General features: G+C 42.5%; 1 protein-coding gene across 1 annotated transcript in view; it reads left to right on the top strand.

The window, feature by feature from the left end:
- Positions 1–6794: 6794 nt before the first annotated feature.
- SPATS2 (spermatogenesis associated serine rich 2) overlaps positions 6795–19504 on the top strand; it is a 146039-nt gene continuing 133329 nt past the window's right edge. Inside the window, exon 1 of the mRNA XM_059185446.1 lies at positions 6795–7091. The gene's annotated coding sequence lies outside the window, so the exon portion shown is untranslated. The remainder of the gene's footprint in view (positions 7092–19504) is intronic.

Genomic DNA, 19504 nt, shown 5'->3' with positions numbered 1-19504 from the left:
TGAGGCTCATTGTTACTCCTTTACCTCTCCCTCTATACCCATAACCACCAGTTTGGACTTGGCTTCTCTTGATACTTTCTCATTTTCACTCATGGGGCCCATAGCAGAGAGCGTAAATTTACTGCTTTTCTGCATAATTTGGATAGGAAAGCAAATAGCTGCTATTTCTGGCCACATGGTACCATATTATTCATATTCAATGATTGGGAATTCATTGCCTCTCAGCAGTGTACTTTTCTTGCATAGCTAAGAGACTGATCATTTTAGACCTACCTCCTTTCCAACTCTAATTCTTTTCCATCAGTGTGTTCCTTTTCTCATGTTCATGCCTTTGGTAATGTCACTCTTCTTTCCTGCAATTTTTCCCCCTCTCTGCTAATCCAAATCTTTATACTGCTTTTACATCCAGCTTAAGGTTTATCCCTAAACGATGCCCTCGCTGATTAATTCCATCTCCAGTAATCTTTCCCCCTTGAGTTCCTTCAGCATTCTTGTCTAGTTTGGGTCGTTCCATCAAGCATTTTCTTACAAGTTGCCATATAATCATTCTCTGTCTCCTGCTTGTAAGTCTTGTCTCCTTAACCAAAACAAAGCCCCTTGAAGGCAGGGGCTGTTTTCTCACCATGCAAATAACAGGACATTTAACAGTGCAAACAACAGAACGTGTTATTTAACAATTTAAAGCCTTCGCTTTTTCATTTGTTACTGGGGATAACCAGTACATCACAGGGATTTTGAGACAATCAATGAGACAATGTGTTGAGAACATTTTATGAACCATAAAATATTTTACAGAGGGTAGGCATTATCAATTTTTAAAAAATATTTATTTATTTATTTGACAGAGAGAGAGAGAGAGAGAGGTCACAAGCAGGCAGAGAGGCAGGCAGGGCTGGGGAAGTAGGCTTCCCGCAGAGCAGAGAGCCAGATGTGGGGTTCAATCCCAGGACCCTGACATCATGACCTGAGCTGAAGGCAGACGCTTAACCCACTGAGCCACCCAGGTGCCTGGCATTATCAATTTTTTAAAAAAAGATTTTATTTATTTGAGAGAGAGAATGAGAAGGAGAAAGTATGAGCACACAAACAGGGAGAGGGGCAGAGAAAGAGGGAGAAGCAGGCCCCCCACTGAGTGGGGAGCCCAACGCAGGCTTGGTCCCAAGGTCTTGGGATCATGACCTGAGCTGAAGGCAGACATTTAACCCACTGAGCCACCCAGGTGCCCCAGCATTATCAATTTTTAAAACAATGATGAAAGACTATGTAAATGAAAGGACATGCTGAAATTCCATGAATGAACTTACAATAAATCAGTATTAGTTATGGGTCTAACACATAGACACAAAGTGACTAAAGATCAAATTCAGGGCCCCTGGCTTAGGTGGTAATCCATGGGATGCTTGATCTCAGGGTTGTAAATTCTAGTCCTGTTGGATGGAGAGATTACGTAAAAAAAAACAGTCTTTTGGGGCACCTTGGTGGCTCAGTCAGTTGGGCAACCAACTCTTGATTTCAGCTCAGGTTATGCTCTCAGGGTCATGGGATCGAGCCCTGTGTGGGGCTCTGGATTCAGTGTGGAGTCTGCTTGGAATTCTCTCTCTGCCCCTCCAGCTGCTTGCTCACTTTCTCTCTCTCTCAAAGTAAATAAAATCTTAAAAATATAAAATCTTCACTTTTATTATTTTTTTAAAAATATTTATTTATTTGACAGAGATCACTAGTAGGCAGAGAGGCAGGCAGAGAGAGAGAGGGGGAAGTAGGCTCCCTGCTGAGCAGAGAGCCTGATGTGGGGCTGGATCCCAGGACCCTGGAATCATGACCCAAGCCGAAGGCAGAGGCTTTAACCTACTGAGCCACCCAGGCACCCCTCACTTTTATTTTTTAAACATGTATTTATTATTTATTTTTGAAAAAGATTTTATTTATTTATTTGAGAGGAACAGAGAGAGCACAGGGAGAGAGTGAGAGGGAGAAGCAGACTCCCTGCTGAGCAGAGAGCCTGATGAGGGGTTGAATCCTAGGACTCTGAGATCATGACCTGAGCTGAAGGCAGGTGTCTAACTGACTGAGCCATCCAGGCTCCCTGATTTATTTATTATTTTGGAGAGAGAGAGGAAGAGAGCGAGATGGTGGGGCAGGGAGGGACAGAGGGAAAGGGAGAGAGAGAATCTCAAGCAGATTCCCTGCTCAGTGCAGCAAGTGACACAGGGCTCCATCTTGAGGCCTTGGGATCCTGACCTGAGCTGAAATCAAGAGCTGGATGCCCAACTGACTGAACTGATAAGGTGCCCCATCTTTTTAAAATATATATATTTTTAAGATTTAAAAAAAAATTTATTTAGGGACGCCTGGGTGGCTCAGTTGGTTAAGCAGCTGCCTTCGGCTCGGGTCATGATCCCAGCGTCCTGGGATCGAGTCCCGCATCGGGCTCCTTGCTCGGCAGGGAGCCTGCTTCTCCCTCTGCCTCTGCCTGCCATTCTGTCTGCCTGTGCTTGCTCTCGCCCTCTCTCTCTCTGATAAATAAATAAAAAAAAATCTTAAAAAAAAAAAAAAAAAAAAAAAAAAAAAAAAAAAAAAATTTATTTATTTGACACAAAGAGAGAGAGAGATCACAAGTAGGCAGAGAGAGAGGGAAAGCAGGCTCCCTGCTGAGCAGAGAGCCGGACGCAGGACTCTATCCCAGGACCCTGAGATCATGACCTGAGACAAAGGCAGAGGCTCAGCTTGCTGAGCCACCCAGGTGTCCCTTTTTTTTTAAAAAGATAAAATATTTTTTAAAAAGGTAAAATTCAAGTTTTTAACATACTTATGAGGCACTTTTGCTGAACTGTTTCAAATATGAGTTTTTGTTTTGACATTGCCACTAATTTTGTGGTATCACAATTCAACCTTTGATAATTTAAGACCAGCCCTAGCCATAAACATCTGATACACAGCTAAATTTGACTATGTTACTCATGTCTTTGTACCTCCATTTTATTATTTCTAAAATAAGAAATGCTAACCTAATCAAACCCCTTTAATAGAACTTTATTTTTTTAAAGATTTTATTTATTTATTTGATGGAGAGTGAGAAAGCATAAGCAGGGGAAGAGGGAGAGGAAGAAGCAGGCTCCCTTGCTGAGCACGGAGCCTGGAGTGGGGCTCCATCCCAGGACCCTGAGATCATGACCTGAACTAAAGGCAGCTGCTTAACCAACTGAGCCACCGAGGTGCCCCTTAACCTAACTTTAGAAAATGAGTGCTCAGAGAAACATGAATCCCATACAGAAGTCTCTTAGGGAGAAAATATTTCCTTGGGCGAAAGCTATATGCTATATAGGGCATTCATTTAATTATTAACAAAGCACATTACCATGTTAAATGCTCTGGGAAGTAAAGAAACCAGGTTCACTTTATTTTACCCAGTGTTTCCCAAATATGTTTGGAGCTGGGATAGTTTTTTCAGATCTGTTTAGCTTTCCATGAAACTAATTTTCTAAGACACACAGTTTGGACTGCCCAAGTGAATATTCTTAGGTATTAGAAGTGGGGCAATCAGAGGGACAAGTACACCCCTATGAGATGTTCTTTGGTGGTCTTTGTGCCTGTTGTTTGGAGCTTCAGATTTGGCCAAGAGACTTCTAAAAGATCATGTTCCTTAATTACAGTCATTAGTTATCATCTTCAGGATAATGAGTAAAATTTTCGTGTCTCTCGGTCTAAATTCAGCCTTTTTTTCCTAATAAAAATAGAGAATCTGGCAATCAATCACTTCAGATCCAAAAATTCAACTCAAACAAAAATATGAGAAAAATTCCCCTCTCCAGGATCTATTTCAAACATATCAAATTAGGTCTTATTAATATTTGCAAAATATATCTGCCAAGGTGAAAATTACGTTATGATTTTTCTTTAGTTCTAATTTCGCCACGAAGTCATTAGGTCACCTGGGATAAATTGATTCCCTTAAGGCTGAACTGAGACACAGCAGTGTTATTTCAAAATGATCTTTTGTAATCCTTAGCAGTTACTTTAATCTTTTCAGAAATTTGGTTGTTTTTTTCATATTTTTCAAAGTATGTAACAAGTCTTATATATTGAATTTATTACAGCATTTCTTGTCCTCCAGTATAATTAGTAGATAGACTTTAAATAATTTGCAATCATTTCAAAGCAGGCAATTATCACTGTTTTATTGTGAAGTACGGCATACAAAATGGAAAATGTATATGTAAAGAACAATGACAAAATTAATCTTTATAACGCAGGTCCAAAAGATATTTCTGAAGCATTTATTCAGTGCCTTTGGAGAGAGAGTATGGCATGGAGAATGGATGAAGGCAGTCCATGAGTTGCAGGATCCCTCTTGCAAACCTCACTTAGCAAGTCATGTATGTGACCCACCCTCCTTCTTGAAGGACTGTTTCTTTTTTTGAGTAAAATTCTTTTTTGCAGAGAATTTGTCCCAAGTGAAAGAAAAGAACAAGACTGTGGCTTGGAAAACCAAACAAACGCACAAAATTCTTTTTTGAAAGCACCTACTGCTTCCCCAGGGACTTAGCGTAATATTCCTTTCAATCACATTCAGAACTCTCCCTTAGAGACTTGTTATATAGGATATTCTCCATAGTGTTAGATTTCCAGTGATGTTTTGACAGCTCTCATAGTTTGGGCCTAGGTATGCTCCTTAATTCACCTCCCTTCTACATACATATCTACATATGGGATATCCATATATAAAAACTGTCTCCCATTAGACCATGGGCTCTCTTAGGAAAGGCATCGAATGAATGTCTTTCCCAACACTGTAAGATTTCCAAGAATAGACTTTATTTTCCTCCCAAAGAAAGTGTATTGGTTTTGCAGCACCAACAGGCCCTACACTGAAGGTGTTTTCCAAAAAACTTTTGGTAGGTGAAATCTGTCGTTATGGAAAAGATCTTAAATCCTATTGGTTCAGGTCCCATTCTTCAGCATGAAGTTCCCCATTAACCAAGGCCATATCATCCCATTTCTACTCTGTATGGGAAGGAAGGAAAATTGTGGAAGAATTAGTCATTCATTCCTGTGTTCCTACACCACTTTGCGCTTTTCTGTTTCAACACTTATTTACATGCTATTTTCGTTAATTATTTAATAGCTTCTATCCTCCTTTACAATTGGATACTCTCCTTGGGGATAATGTTTTATTCAAATTATTTGTAAGTGACCCAAAACCTAGAATAATGCCTACCACTCATTGGGTAGTTATGAATCTAACGAATGAAAAGAGCACAGATATTTGGAGAGTTTGCTTTTTGAATCTTCGAGAAAATATTCAATAGTAAGTACGTATTTGAATCTTTAAGAAAAGATTCAATAGTAAGCAACAAAGGGCATAATGCCCTAACTAGCTGGTTGACCTTGTCTTTTGTTTCTTTAGATCTGTAAATAATATGGTTGGATTAGATCAGGCATTATTAGCCAGGGGTCACTGGGCTCCAGGGTATTTTTGACTCTCCAGCCCCATGCAAAGTTAAACACAAAGGACCAGATAACTTCAGAGAGATCTTACTCCATTACAGGTACTGGGACTTCAATAGCGAAAGCGTGAACAAGCTTGTACCTATGGTGTCTAGCTGTATACACTCATGTACACTTTCAGGCTTGTCGCTGATGACTGTCCAGAGCCCTTAACACTTTGGCCTCAAAAGCTAAGAACATGGGGCAGATTCTAATGAATCTTTTCTTTGTTAACTATCTAAATCCCCAGCCTCTGGCCACTCCTAATTGATTACAGATCAGCTGACGGTGGGGTGAGTACTTCACACAAGCCCAGCACAGGCCCAAAAGGTGCGCCAAATACTAGAGATGGTTCTGGTCCTGGGGTGGTTGGGAATCTGATCACGAAGCCCTAAGAGTATTTAACAGGATTCATCGGCGGCCCAACTGCCCACAACCGCATGACGGATGCAGACAGCTGAGCAGACTAGAAAACCAACTCAGAAATGGGCATGGGCAGTGTGTCCCGCGGACGAGGTAGAGAATCCTCAAGTGATTCCAGAGGTTGTCCTGTCCCCGACCCTGCACCGGCCTCTACGGACTCCCAGGTTGCTGAGCGGTCGGGAAGCCCGGACGTCCAGGAGCTTCCGAAATGGCCTTTTGGAGTCAAACTTGGATTGGGGAGGAGGGAAAGGAGAAAGTGCTGGGAAGTCCTCGGGGCTCGGTCGTGGGCCGCTAACGGCAAGGCCTCTTGAGACAGCCAGTCCTTCCTGGGACCTAGAGATCAAAGCCCCTCGCAACGTTCCCCTCGAGGCGTCCGCCTTCGGCAATCTCCGGGGCACTTTCGGCTCTTTCCGGCAGTTCCAGCCAGGGCCCTCCACCCTCCGGGCGCGCAGTTCCCTCCTCCCGACGCCGCTCCGCTCTTTCTGGCCCTGGGCTGCTGTGCACGTGGGCGTGAGCTCTGGTCTCAGCCGTCCCTACTCCCATCTAGTTTGTTCCCGACCCCACTCCTCCAATCCCTACTCTTCCTCGTTTTCCCCAATTCCCGGCGACGCCCGAGCTCCCTGAACTCAGGCGCCCAACCCGGCGGGCGGTGCGAGGCGCGAGGGACTGGGTCACGAGAGGAGCGGTAACCCGACGGACTAGAACCCGCCTTCCGACCCGCGCCTCTCCACTCGCAGATCCCCAGCGCGCCGGCCGCCTCGCGCCCGGGCCTTCGCGCGCCGGTTGGCTGCAACGGCCTCGAGCTCGGCGCGCCGGGTTCGCGCCGGCGCGAGCACGCGCCCTGTGCGCTGGCTGGCTGGCGCGCACGCGCCCGAGCGGGCTCCGGGGCGGGGCGAACAGCGCGAGCCCCGGCGAGGTCGGTGTGGATCCGCCGGCATTCCGGCCCCTAGCCGCGGCTGCGATCCCTAGCCCGCCGCCCGGGCGAAGCGGGGAAAGGGGCGGTGGGGGCGGGGCGGCGTCCGGCTCTGGGAGAGCTGGGGGAGGAGCGCGGCAGCGACGGCGGCCGCTCTAGAAGAGGAGGAGAAGGAGACGGAGGAGCTCCTTTCCTCTTCTCAAACCCTGGAGCGTCCGGGACGCAGAGCCCGGAACTGGGGGGACGCGGCAACTGCGGGGGCGCCGGCTAGGTAGGCTGATGGTCCTGGGTGGAGGGGTTGGTGGGGGATAAGAGGGGGGCATAGAGGTGCAAAGAGCGGGCTTGAGGGAGGGCACGGGGGAGGGGGTAGTTGTTGGGGGTTGGGGTGTGGAGAGGAGGGGGACTTGAGCCTTCTGGGACCTGGAGTACCCAGATGGTGAAAGGCTTCTGGGGTCAATGGGGCGGACCGAAGCACACGGGTCCGAGTTGGGGGGTTTCCAGAGGCACAGGCCGGGGAAACAATGGAGTAAAGGGGGACTCTGGTGTGAGCGTGTGTGGGGTATTGGATTCTGAGAAACAACGAGATCGAAAAGAATGAAAGAATGGGTCATTTGGGATGAGAAGTACAATGAATTGGGAATGCAGTGGGGATGCATAAGGTCATCTGCGTGGGTGTCCGAGGTCCTTAGGATTTGGGGGGCAAAGTGGGATTTGAAAAAAAGAGAAAGGCATTTTTAGGAATGGAGGGAGAACGGAAAAGAAAATAAGGTAAAGAAAGGGTAGTAGAGAAATAAAATAGATGTGGTTTGGTCTTAAAGCGGAAGGGTAGATCTTGTTTGAGAGTACAAGGTAGGTGGACTACAGTGGCATCTTTCTTCTAATTTATCCAGGATGATTGGGTTCTTTTGGAAGGTGGATCTTTCTCAGGCTGGTCCCTCTGCTGAGCAGTGCAAGCTGTTCTTTTAATAATTCGGCTATCATTTATAGTCCGTTTCATTGATGAAGCATGCCTGTAGTATTTATTTCTCCTGTGTTCATTAGGTTACTGTATGAAATATACCTGTGGTTAATGAAGCAGGGGAGAGCATATCACCAACAGGAGGCATCTTGCTTTGATGAGTTAGGTCAGTGATAATGCAGAGTTCAGGGTGTTTGGGGGGAGGACCAAGAGTTTATTTTCATGTAGACTAAAAGGTGATGAAAAGCCTTGATAAAATCGAAGTTATCTATACTTTGTTAGAATTGCAGTTTCTCACTGAGAAATGTTCATGTACCATCTGCTACTGATTTTATGCTCCTGGGAGAGTTTGGGTTCTGCCTCAAGAAATTCTTGATGCTGATATCAGATTATCAGGCTGCCTTATACTTTCCAGTTTGAATAAAGGTGACTTGAAAATACTGTGGGAAAGTATTTCTGGGGTTATGATCTTTGCATTGGTCTTCTTGATACTTGGATTTCCAGACCAAATATTGAGTGGTATTAGATAAAAGATTGCTGATTTTGAAATTGTAGTTACCATTAAGTGTTCATAAATAGTCAGTGTTAATCTTTTTATTTATTGGGTATTAAGTTTTGCTGACTCACCTAAGGTTTCTGGGAATTTATCCATTTATATTTCTGGCTAGGTCTTGGATGGCAGTATTAGACTATAAAGATCCGAAAGTAATGATCTAAATTGTCACTTTTCTTGTATCTTTTTTTTTTTTTTTTTTTTTTTTTAATTTGACAGGCAGAGATCACAACTAGGCAGAGAGGTAGGCAGAGAGAGGAGGAAACAGGCTCCCTGCTGAGCAGAGAGCCCGATGTGGGGCTGGGTCCCAGGACCCTGGGATCATGACCTGAGCCAAAGGCAGAGGCTTTAACCCACTGAGCCACCCAGGCGCCCCTACTTTTCTTATATCTTAAAAAAACTGAACAAAGCAAGGAATGTCTTCACTAGTGATAATGTGGCTCTTTATTGACCTCTTACAGTGGACTAGGCAAGGTGCTAAGTTTGTTTTGCATGCATTATCTCATTTAACTTAATCCTCAGGGTTATCTCCTATTTTATAATGAAGAGGCTAAATAATTTACTATGGTCACAGAGCTGGTAAATAAAGCCACATTCAGACCCAGCTCTGTTGGATGGCTTCTTTAAATCTTCACTGCCTGATTGTTCTACATGCCATATCCTTTCTCCTAATCTTCGTTGTAGTATAATCATCATGAATTGGTCGAAACTTAGGTCTGATATTGATTTATTTAATTTATTTATTTTAAAGATTTAATTTATTTGAGGTGGGGAGAGAGGGAGCATGAGTAGGTAGAGGGGCAGAGGGGGAAGCAGGCTCCCCACTGTGTGGGGGATTCTGGACTGGACTTGGGGCTGGATCCCAGGACCCTGGGATCAGGACCTGAGCCGAAGGCAGACGCTTCACCCACTGAGCCACCCGGGAACCCTGATAATAGTGATTTAGATGAATATTGGGTTAATGGGGGTACTTCTGTAGAGTTTATAAATGTTTATTGCTCCTGGGGATTTAACAAATCTTCTGGGGTCCACATAATAGAGCTAAGGGTTTGATCTGTGAACACACTCCTGTTTAGTCTAGTGTACTGCCAAGTACTGTACCTAGGTGGCGCTTTTCCTTGTAGAAGTCAAGGCAGCCAGTTGTGGAGTCAGAACCAATTAACGCTGGAAAACAATCGAAAACTGCTCAGAGCTCAAGTGCCCTCCCAAGCACCTGTTGAGTCCGCAGTTGGTACGGGCATTATCTCTAAATATAGACAGAATCCTCTTAGAAACCGGGAGTGAAACAAGTAGAACTGAGAGAAACAGCTGGGGCCTGAGGGAGGAGCCATAGGTTGCTGGCCAAAACATCAGCATAGCCCTGAGGGGTTGATCCAGGGGTGTAGAGGGCCTCAGATACTAGTGCCTGGCAGGAGGGGAGGGAATATTTATTTCTTGAGCATTTATGTATTCTAGGCACTGAATCAGTGTTTTATATATATCACTTCTTAAGATCTTCAAACAACCCTTACAAGGTAGATGTAAGCATTATCCCTATTTTTCAGATGAAGCTCATAAAGGTTAGGTAACATGTACAGATCACTTAGAGCCGTGAAAGAAGTTTGTATATATTATTATTATTATTATTATTATTGCTTGCTGTTTCCCATTGCAGAGCTACAGTATTAAACTTGGGAAGTTTAAGTCACTCTTAGGATCCACTCTGCTTCCTGTTAGAAGTACAACTGATTATTTCAATCTTGTTATTTCCATTGGAAACTGGAAGGAAGAGCTTGGTTTTCTCTGATTTAATTGTTGGGAAGGGGAGCCCATTCATTATTTAGTAAATAATCTCCTATAGAATATAATTCATCTTCTTCAGTTGCTTGGTGTAAATCTGTAGCAATATGAAAATGGCATGTCCCTCCCTCCTATTCTGAGGTCTTGATCTTCAGGTAAGTCATCTAGGCTGTGGAGGATGGCAGTGAAGCATGTCTGTTACAGACTCCTACCACTTTTCTTGATAGATTTTTGCCACAAAAGTTTGGCCATCATTCTTGCTTGGTTATTTTAAAAAAGTTTTGGTAAAATATAGATAATGTAAGATTTACCATTTAAACCATTAAGTATGGTGGTGTTAAATACGTTAACATTGTTATGCGGCCATCACCATCATCCATCTCCAGAACATTTTAGTCTTCCCAAACTGAAACTGTCAAACAATAACTCCCCATACCTCTCTTCCCTCAGCCATTCCCCTTTCTGTGTTTATGAATATGACTAGGGATTGCACGTAAGTAGAATAATAGTATTTGACTGTTGTGTCTGGCTTATTTCACTTAGCATGATGTCTTCAGGGTTCATCAATGTTTTCGTTTGTGTCAGAATGTCATGCCTTTTTTTATAAGGACTGCATAATATTCCATTGTAAGGTTGTACCACATTTTGTGTATCTGTTGAGACACGTGGGTCATTTCCATCTTTTGGCTGTTGTGAATAATGCTGCTGGGAACGTTGATGTACACATATCTTTTGAGTCCTTGCTTTCAGTTATTTTGGATATATACTGAGAAGTGGGATTTCTGGATCATATGATAATTCTGTTTAATTTTTTGAGGAAGTGTTACTTTTAAAGATTTATTTATTTATTTTAGAGAGAGAGACAGAATGAGCTTAAGTGGGGCAAGGGACAGAGGGAGAGACTCTTCAAGCAGACATCTGCAGAGTGTGGAGCCTGACTCAGGGCTCCATCTCACAACCCTGAGATTGTGACCTGAGCCAAAACCAAGAGCCAGACACTTAACCAACTGAGCCACTCAGGCACACCCTGTGAAGGATTGTTGTTACCTTTTTTTTTTTTTTTTTTGAAGATTTTATTTATTTATTTGACAGAGAGAGGGAGAGAGAGATCACAAATAGGCAGGCAAAGAGAGAAGGGGAAGCAGGCTCCCTGCTGAGAAGAGAGCCCAATGCTGGGCTCAATCCCAGGACCCTGAGATCATGACCTGAGCCGAAGGCAGAGGCTTAACCCACTGAGCTACCCAGGTGTCCCTGTTGTTAACTTTTAAATGGTGGTTTTATTTGTGTTCACCTTAAGGTAGTACTTGGCCTTATGTTTGAGGAATGATGTTTCCTCTACTTTCTGTACTGTTCATAGGACACTCGTACTGGAAGTGATTCAAAAGGAAATGATTTACCTAGTTTTCACAGCTCTCTCTTAGCTTCTGCCTGTTTATATTTATGTATCATGACATCTGGCAAGCACATTAAAATACATTTCAACTTAGCAATAAAGTACTTTTGAAAATCTTTCAGACAGCTCAGCTGATGAAGAAAATGGGAGTATCTGTTCTGAAGAGTGAAATATATCCAATGTGGAAGGAACCATTTGTTATATATAGATCTTTCTAGTCATACCTGTAAAGGTGGATAATCACCTTAAAAACATTATCTGTATGTACATTTGAAGAATGTGTCAGTAGTGTAGAGCATTTTCAGTTCACTTTGTTGCCTTTGAAATCCAGGGTACTTTTTTCATTTAAAAATGTTTTACATGTATGAGCTGCTGGTTACTGCTTATCTTGCGGATCCTTTCATTTATTGGAAGAAGTTTGAGTGCCTGCTATGTGCTTTACATATTTTAAGAAGGTAGCTGTAATGCAGGAAGTAAAATTGGCTCAAGTCATTATTTGACTCCATTTTTCCCTCTATTTGTGTGTGTATATATATGTGTGTGTGTGTGTACACACACACACACACACACACACACGAATGAGTTCTGTAGTACCAAGTAAGGTTGATTACTGTAGCTGCATACTGGCAGTGGACTGTCTCTTAAGAATAGATCTAACCTCCCAATTCGTTTTTTTTTTTTTTATGTCACAAAGAGGTTAATTATCTCTGCATCTTGCTTCTTGAGATTATTGTGTTACAAAGGGACTTTAGGTTCACATGCCATTTTCTGGAAGCTTCATAATTTTTTTTTTAAAGATTTTTATTTATTTATTTGACAGAAATCACAAGTAGGCTGAGAGGCAGGCAGAGAGAGAGAGGAGGAAGCAGGCTCCCTGCTGAGCAGAGAGCCTGATGTGGTGCTCCATCCCAGGATCCTGGGATCATGGCTTGAGCCGAAGGCAGAGGCTTTAACCCACTGAGCCACCCAGGCACTCCTGGAAGCTTCATAAAAGTTACTAGCCCACACTGACCTTGGAGGGGTCTGTTGGTTGACCCTTGAACAATGTGGGAATTAGGGGCACTGATCCCTGTGCAGTGAAAAATTTGTGTATAACTTTGGACTTTCCAAATACTTAAAACTGCGTGTTGTATATCGTATTCCTACAATAAAGTATCTGGAGAAAAGAAAATATTAAGAAGGCTGTAAGGATGAAGAAATAGGTTTACAGTACTGTATTGAAAAAAAATCCACGTATAAGTGGACACATGCTGTTCAAACCCATGTTGTTCAAGGGTCATTGTATTTTTTTTTTTTTTAAGATTGTATTTATTTATTTGACAGAGAGTGGGATCACAAGTAGGTAGGGAGGCAGGCGGGGGTGGGGGTAGGGGAAGCAGGCTCCCTGCCAAGCAGAGAGCCTGATATGGGGCTCAATCCCAGGATCCTGAGACCATGACCTGAGCCCAAGGCAGAGGCTTAACACTGCGCCACCTGGGCACTCAGGGTCATTGTATTTCTAAAGATGTAAAGTTTGTAAACACCTTACATTTAAGTTACTGGGTATTAAGGATTGGTCAGAGGCCAGCATTTTGCTCTGGGTGTTCAAATCTACCATGGTGGTCTTTCGGGGTGGGGGGTTGTGTGAAATATACATCCTCTTGTACACAGATTTTGCAGGGTTTGAGGGTATAGCCATTAGCGTAACGGCACTTCTGCAGTCATTGCCCTGTGACTAATTTGTGGTTAGGGCTTACTTAGTGACTTCTGCTAGTTCAAACCCTAAATAACAACATTGGATTACTGGTAAGAAGGAGGATTTTTTAATATTACTTAATTAGCAATATAACATGATTACTAGTTGTAGAGTGTGTGGGTTCTTCTTTAAAACTGGCTAAAGGATATTGGGCCTGAGGAAAACATTTGTGATGAGGCCATTATATGATTTAGGTGAGTCACGATAGGTAAGTGAAGACGCTGTCAATGCTGTTACTTCCCACTGACCTTAGAAAGGATTGGAAACCAATTTGTGCAACTTGAAATCTTTCTTCTCGTGAGTACACATGGTATGTCCAGTAGTAAACTATTTGCTGCTGTTTTAAGGCTACCATCAGTAGTAGAGCAATATTTGTCTTTAAATTATCCTCTTGCGGGGGTGCTGGGTGACTCAGTCGTTTAAGTGTCTGCTATTGGTTCAGGTCATAATCTCAGGATCCTGGGATCAAACCCCACATCGGGCTCCCGAGCAGGGAGTCTTCTTCTCCCTCTCCTTCTGCCCCTCTTCTCCCCCCACTCATGCTCGCTTGCTTTCTCTCTCTCTCTCAAATAAATAAATAAATCTTAAAAAAAATATTCACTTGGTCTCTGATACTTGTCACCATGGTCAGCTCACGGCTGGCTCTTCCTGGTTATCTTCTGTTGACGTTGATTTGAGATGTGCATTCGTTTGTAGTGGCAGTGACTCTTCTGCTTACTTTGTTTGGTCATCCTCTCAATTTTTATAGTAAATTGCCTTCATTGCTTACCTGCATATCCTGCACAAGTACTCAGCATAAGGATCTCATCATCAGAAGCTCTCTCATATTTGATGAAAGCAGTGAAATGCGTCTATCACTAAGACGGAATTACAGGAATCTAAAGTATTGTACCTGAATGGCAAGTGATACAGAACCACCACAGACTAAATCAGCTATAGCTTAGATGCAAGCTTGGTATTGTGTTATATCTTACTGGTCAGTATACACTAGGTTTCTTGAGATGGTTTTCTTACTCCTTGTTGGCAACGCTTTAAACAAGGCTTAGTTGAGTAATCTTTTTCATCTCTGTCACTATGCAAATGTTGTATTTTATGTTGTCTTTTTGAAAGTTGATATTTGGCACACTTGGGTGGCTCAGTCAGTTAAGTGTCTTGATTTTGGCTTGGGTCATGATTTCACAGTCATGAGATCAAGCCCCATGTTGGGGCTCCGCACTAAGCCTGGAGCCTGCTTGGGATTCTCTCCCCTTTTACCTCTGCACGCTCCCCCTCCCCTTCTCCTTCCTCACCCGCTCTCATACATGTTCTCTCTCTCTAAAAAAAATATAATAAAAGAAATAAAAGTCAATATTTGACATTTGTTATTTGTCTGCCTGCCAATATGTAATGTTATGATGATCCTGTAAGTTAGACTACAAGATATTATTATTTCATGTTCTTGTAATTTGGGAATATAGGAAACAGTGCAGTGACAGTGATTACCAAATTTGTTTAGGCATCTAACCCGAAGAAGTAGAAAAAGCTCCTGAAAATGGAGGGATATTTCGTACTTTCATCCTGATTACTTGTTACCTGAAATCTTAATATTTAAGTAAGATTATAATTATATTCAGTTTTTACATGATTACATTTTTTTTTAAAAGATTTTATTTATTTATTTGACAGAGAGAGATCACAAGCAGGCAGAGAGGCAGGCAGAGAGAGAGGAGGAAGCAGGCTCCCTGCTGAGCAGAGAGCCCGATGCGGGCCTTGATCCCAGGACCCTGAGATCATGACCCGAGCCGAAGGCAGCGGCTTAACCCACTGAGCCACCCAGGCGCCCATACATGATTACATTTTTTATTGGACAGTAAAGCTGAGAACACATGATCCTTTCACACTTTATGGCTAATTATTTCCATTGTGAAATAGCCCTTAAGCATATATTTTTTTTAAGATTTTATTTATTTATTTGACAGAGAGAAATCACAAGTAGATGGAGAGGCAGGCAGAGAGAGAGAGAGGAAAGCAGACTCCCTGCTGAGCAGAGAGCCCGATGCGGGCCTTGATCCCAGGACCCTGAGATCATGACCTGCCGAAGGCAGCGGCTTAACCCACTGAGCCACCCAGGCGCCCAGCCCTTAAGCATATTATTAAACTTCTTGGCAGCTGAACTTTTTGATGTCTGAAATTTGGATCTACTGAATAGTGTTGGTTATGATCAGGCTAATACTGATAATTATAATATATATTTTTTAAAGATTTTATTTATTTATTTATTTGACAGAGAGAGAGATCACAAGCAGGCAGAGAGGCAGGCAGAGAGAGAGGAGGAAGCAGGCTCCCTGCTGAGCAGAGAGCCCGATGCGGGACTCGATCCCAGGACTCCGAGATCATGACCTGAGCCGAAGGCAGCGACTTAACCCACTGAGCCACCCAGGCGCCCCTGATTATAATATTTTAATGTTGTGTTATTTTTCTTCTAATTTCTTATTAAAATAGGGAAGCTATATAACATGTTTGTTAAGAGTGTAAATCTGTCTTGTCACATAGAAGTTGCTAATTTGTTGTATTAACGATAGCTAAGCATAAAATTAATTGTTGGAGAGAGGGGCTATATTCTGTCAACATCAAAAAAAAAAAAGATCACAAATCTGGCACACAGATCTGGCTTTGAATCTCTGTTCCTCTACCCTCTGTGGACTTGGTCGTCTTTTAATTTCTCTGAGCCTGCGTTTCTGAATTTGTAAAATTGGTGCAGTAGTAATCCCATGACAACCGAGTTGTCATGACTGTTGAATATTTTTAGGTGAAATTCACATAACATAAAATTAACCCTTTCTACAGTTCAGTGGTATTCAGTACATCGACGGTGTTGTACAACATCACTCTATCTAGTTCCAGAACTTTTGCCTCATCCGCAAAGGAGACCTTATATCCACTGAGCAGTAACTCTTCATTCTTCTCTTGCCGTATTTCTTGGTAACCACCAATGTGCTTTTTGTTTCTGTGAATTTACCTGTCACTATTTTACCTATTCTGGCTATTTCAAATAAATGGAATCCTATAACATGTGATCTTCTGTGTTTGGCATCTTTCACTTGGCATAATGTTTTTGAGGTTTGTCCACGTTGTAGCATGTACCAGAATCTCTTCCTTTTTATAGCTGAATACAGTTCCCTTGTATGGATATATCACATTTTGTTTATGCTTTTGTCTGCTGATGGACAGTTGTGTCATTCTCACTTTTTGGCTGTTGTGAATATTGTTACCATGAACGTTCACATATACCAGTGTTTGAATATCTGTTTTCATTTCTTTTGGGTCTATAGCTGTGAATGAAATTGTTGGGTCATGTAGAATTTTTTTTTTTTTTTTTTTTTTTAAGAGGGAGGGAGATGGGGACAGGGGCAGAAGGCGAGGGAGAGCGTCTCAGGGCTTCATGTCACAACCCTGAGACATGACCTGAGCTGAAATCAAGAGTCAGATGCTTAATTGATGCCCAAATGTAGAATTTTTATGTTTAACTTTCTGAGGAACTGCCAGCAGCGTTTGAGGGATCCAGTTCTCCACATCCTTGTCCATACTTGGAATTTTCCTTTTATTTTTCCTTTTGCTTATAGTGATCTTAGTACCTATGAGGTGATATCTTAACGACTGAGCCACCCAGGTGCCCCTGAAGTCATCTCTTATTGTGAATCTGATTTGCATTTCCTTCGTGACTACTGATGTTGAGCATCTTTATATTCACTTGCTGATTATTTATGTATCTTCTCTGGAGAAATCCCTATGAAGTCTTTGCCCAATTTTTTTTTTTAAAGATTTTATTTATTTATTTGACATATAGAGATCACAAGTAGGCTGAGAGACTGGCAGAGAGGGGATGCAGGCTCCCTGCTGAGCAGAGAGCCGCATGCAGCTCGATCCCAGGACCCTTAGATCACGGCCCAAGCCAAAGGCAGAGGTTCAACCCACTGAGACACCCAAATGCCCCTTTTGCCCAATTTTTAACTGGATTGTCTTTTTGTTGAATTGTGACCGTTGAATCTTAATGGACAGAAAATAGTTCAGTAAGTGCACATAGTCTGTACTCAATAATAAATAGTAGCTAATAATATAGTTATAAGTATTTTGCTACTTGTGGCCTGAATTGGAAGGGGACTTTGCCTAGCTTTTGTAAATAGGGGTGCAAAAGCAACAAAGCCTTTGTTGTCAATAAAGTTTTAACTGTGTCAGTGTTCATGCTTTGCTTTTATTTATTTTTTATTTTTTAAAGATTTTATTTATTTATTTGACAGAGATGACAGGCAGGCAGAGAGGCAGGCAGAGAGAGAGGAGGAAGCAGGCTCCCTGCTGAGCAGAGAGCCCACGATGCAGGGCTCGATCCCAGGACTCTGGGACCATGACCTGAGCCGAAGGCAGCGGCTTAACCCACTGAGCCACCCAGGCGCCCTCATGCTTTGCTTTTAATTGATGCCCCCAAATCAAGAAATTAGAAACACTTAGGCAAAAATCAGTTTATCTTTGTCAGAAACCAGTGTATTATCAGTGTTTAATGTATTCCTAAGAACTATAAAGCAGTAGTGCCATCTAGTTATATCAGGTTTAGATCATCTTTCTTCATTCTACCGTGTTATGAAACATTTGTTGTGAATGCCGCAATCAAAATTTTTTGAAAACTGGGTCAGGGAAACCTTCTTTTTATAATTACTGCTGTGGGTTTCCCCTTCTAAGTGGAGCATTCCTATGAAACTTTTTAAAAAATAATATTTTATTTATTTATTTGACAGAGAGAGAGACATCACAAGTAGGCAGGGAGGCAGGCAGAGGCAGAGGCAGGCTCTCTCCGCAGAGCAGAGAGCCTGATGCGGGGCTTGATCCCAGGACCCTGGGATCATGACCTGAGCTGAAGGCAGAGGCTTTAACCCACTGAGCCAGCCAGGCGCCCCTCCTATGAAACTTTTTTCAAGTCTAAATGACAAAAAGTGAAGAAGCATTTACCATTAATTTATATGGAAAAATTTTTGAGCATTTCCGGACCCCAGAACAATGTCTCTTAGGATTTCCTGCTACCTTAGGACATATCTTGCTAATGGACACACAAAATAAATCAAGATAAAGCACAGATGCTCACGGACACAGTTAATAACTATGGCAGCTTGACGTTGAGATGCTGATCGTAGTTCCCAGGGAAGGAGCTTAAGGGTGCCACACTCACTGCTGGGCTGTGCATGGCTTTTCTAAGAGCCGGCTGCAAAGCAAAGGCCGAATGCTGTGTTTGTATTTCACCTGTTTTTGTAAAAGTGAAAATCCTCTTTGAATTTCCTTCCATTAGTGGAAACAGGTACTAACTTAGATCTTTCATAAAAGAGAAGGTGGTGTAAGGCGAACTTTTTTTGAAAAGCAAGGGATTACCTGTATGTAGCTGATGCACTATCATTGTTTTTATGTTTATTGCAACTAGACTTTATGGGCCGGTCAAAAGAAGATTGATGAGACTAGGAGATCAAAGTAATTAATTTAGGATTACCCTCCTGTCAGAATTGTACTGTCTTGAACTGATGAATATATTCTGGCAGGTTTATGGTATTTTATTTCAATATGCCGTGATTTGGAGTGGGACAGTAGCTTTAGGCAGAACAGACCAAAACTATATGCAAGTCTAAATTTGGTTATTTTAGGAAAGGTAACAAGGGGAAGTGTATGCTTCCAGGGGCTGGTGATTATTCAAAAACCTAACGCACTCTCCCCCTATACTCTCAAGCTTTATGTTCTATTTGCTGCAGCTCTGAACCATCCTATCTTTTCGATTGCCTCTCTGCCTTTGCCCATTCCATAAACGCTGCCTGGAATGCTTTCTAAATAAATTCGTTGTTGACTCTAAGTCTCTCAGGCAGACTAAGCACCCCTTCTTTGGAATTTATTACATACTTTCATAATAACACTTGTCATAGTGTACTTTAAAAAATGCATATTATTACTATTACTATTATTATTATTTTTAGAGAGAATAAGAGTGGGAATGCGGGACAGGGGCTGAGGGAAAGAGAGAATCCCAGGCAGGCTCCATGCCCAGTGCAGAGCCCGATGCAGGGCTCAGTTTCATGACCCTGAGATCATGACCTGAGCCAAAATCAAGAGTTGGATGCTTAACTGACTGACCCACCTAGGCATCCCCCAAAAAATGTACATTAAATTTTTTTTTTAAGATTTTATTTGTTTATTTGACAGACAGAGATCACAAGTAGATGGAGAGGCAGACAGAGAGAGAGAGAGAGGGAAGCAGG

The sequence above is a fragment of the Mustela lutreola genome, chromosome 8, assembly GCF_030435805.1.
Source record: "Mustela lutreola isolate mMusLut2 chromosome 8, mMusLut2.pri, whole genome shotgun sequence".
NCBI lineage: Eukaryota > Metazoa > Chordata > Mammalia > Carnivora > Mustelidae > Mustela > Mustela lutreola.
Note: the sequence above shows the minus strand (reverse complement) of the source record. Positions and strands in the feature narration are given on the sequence as shown.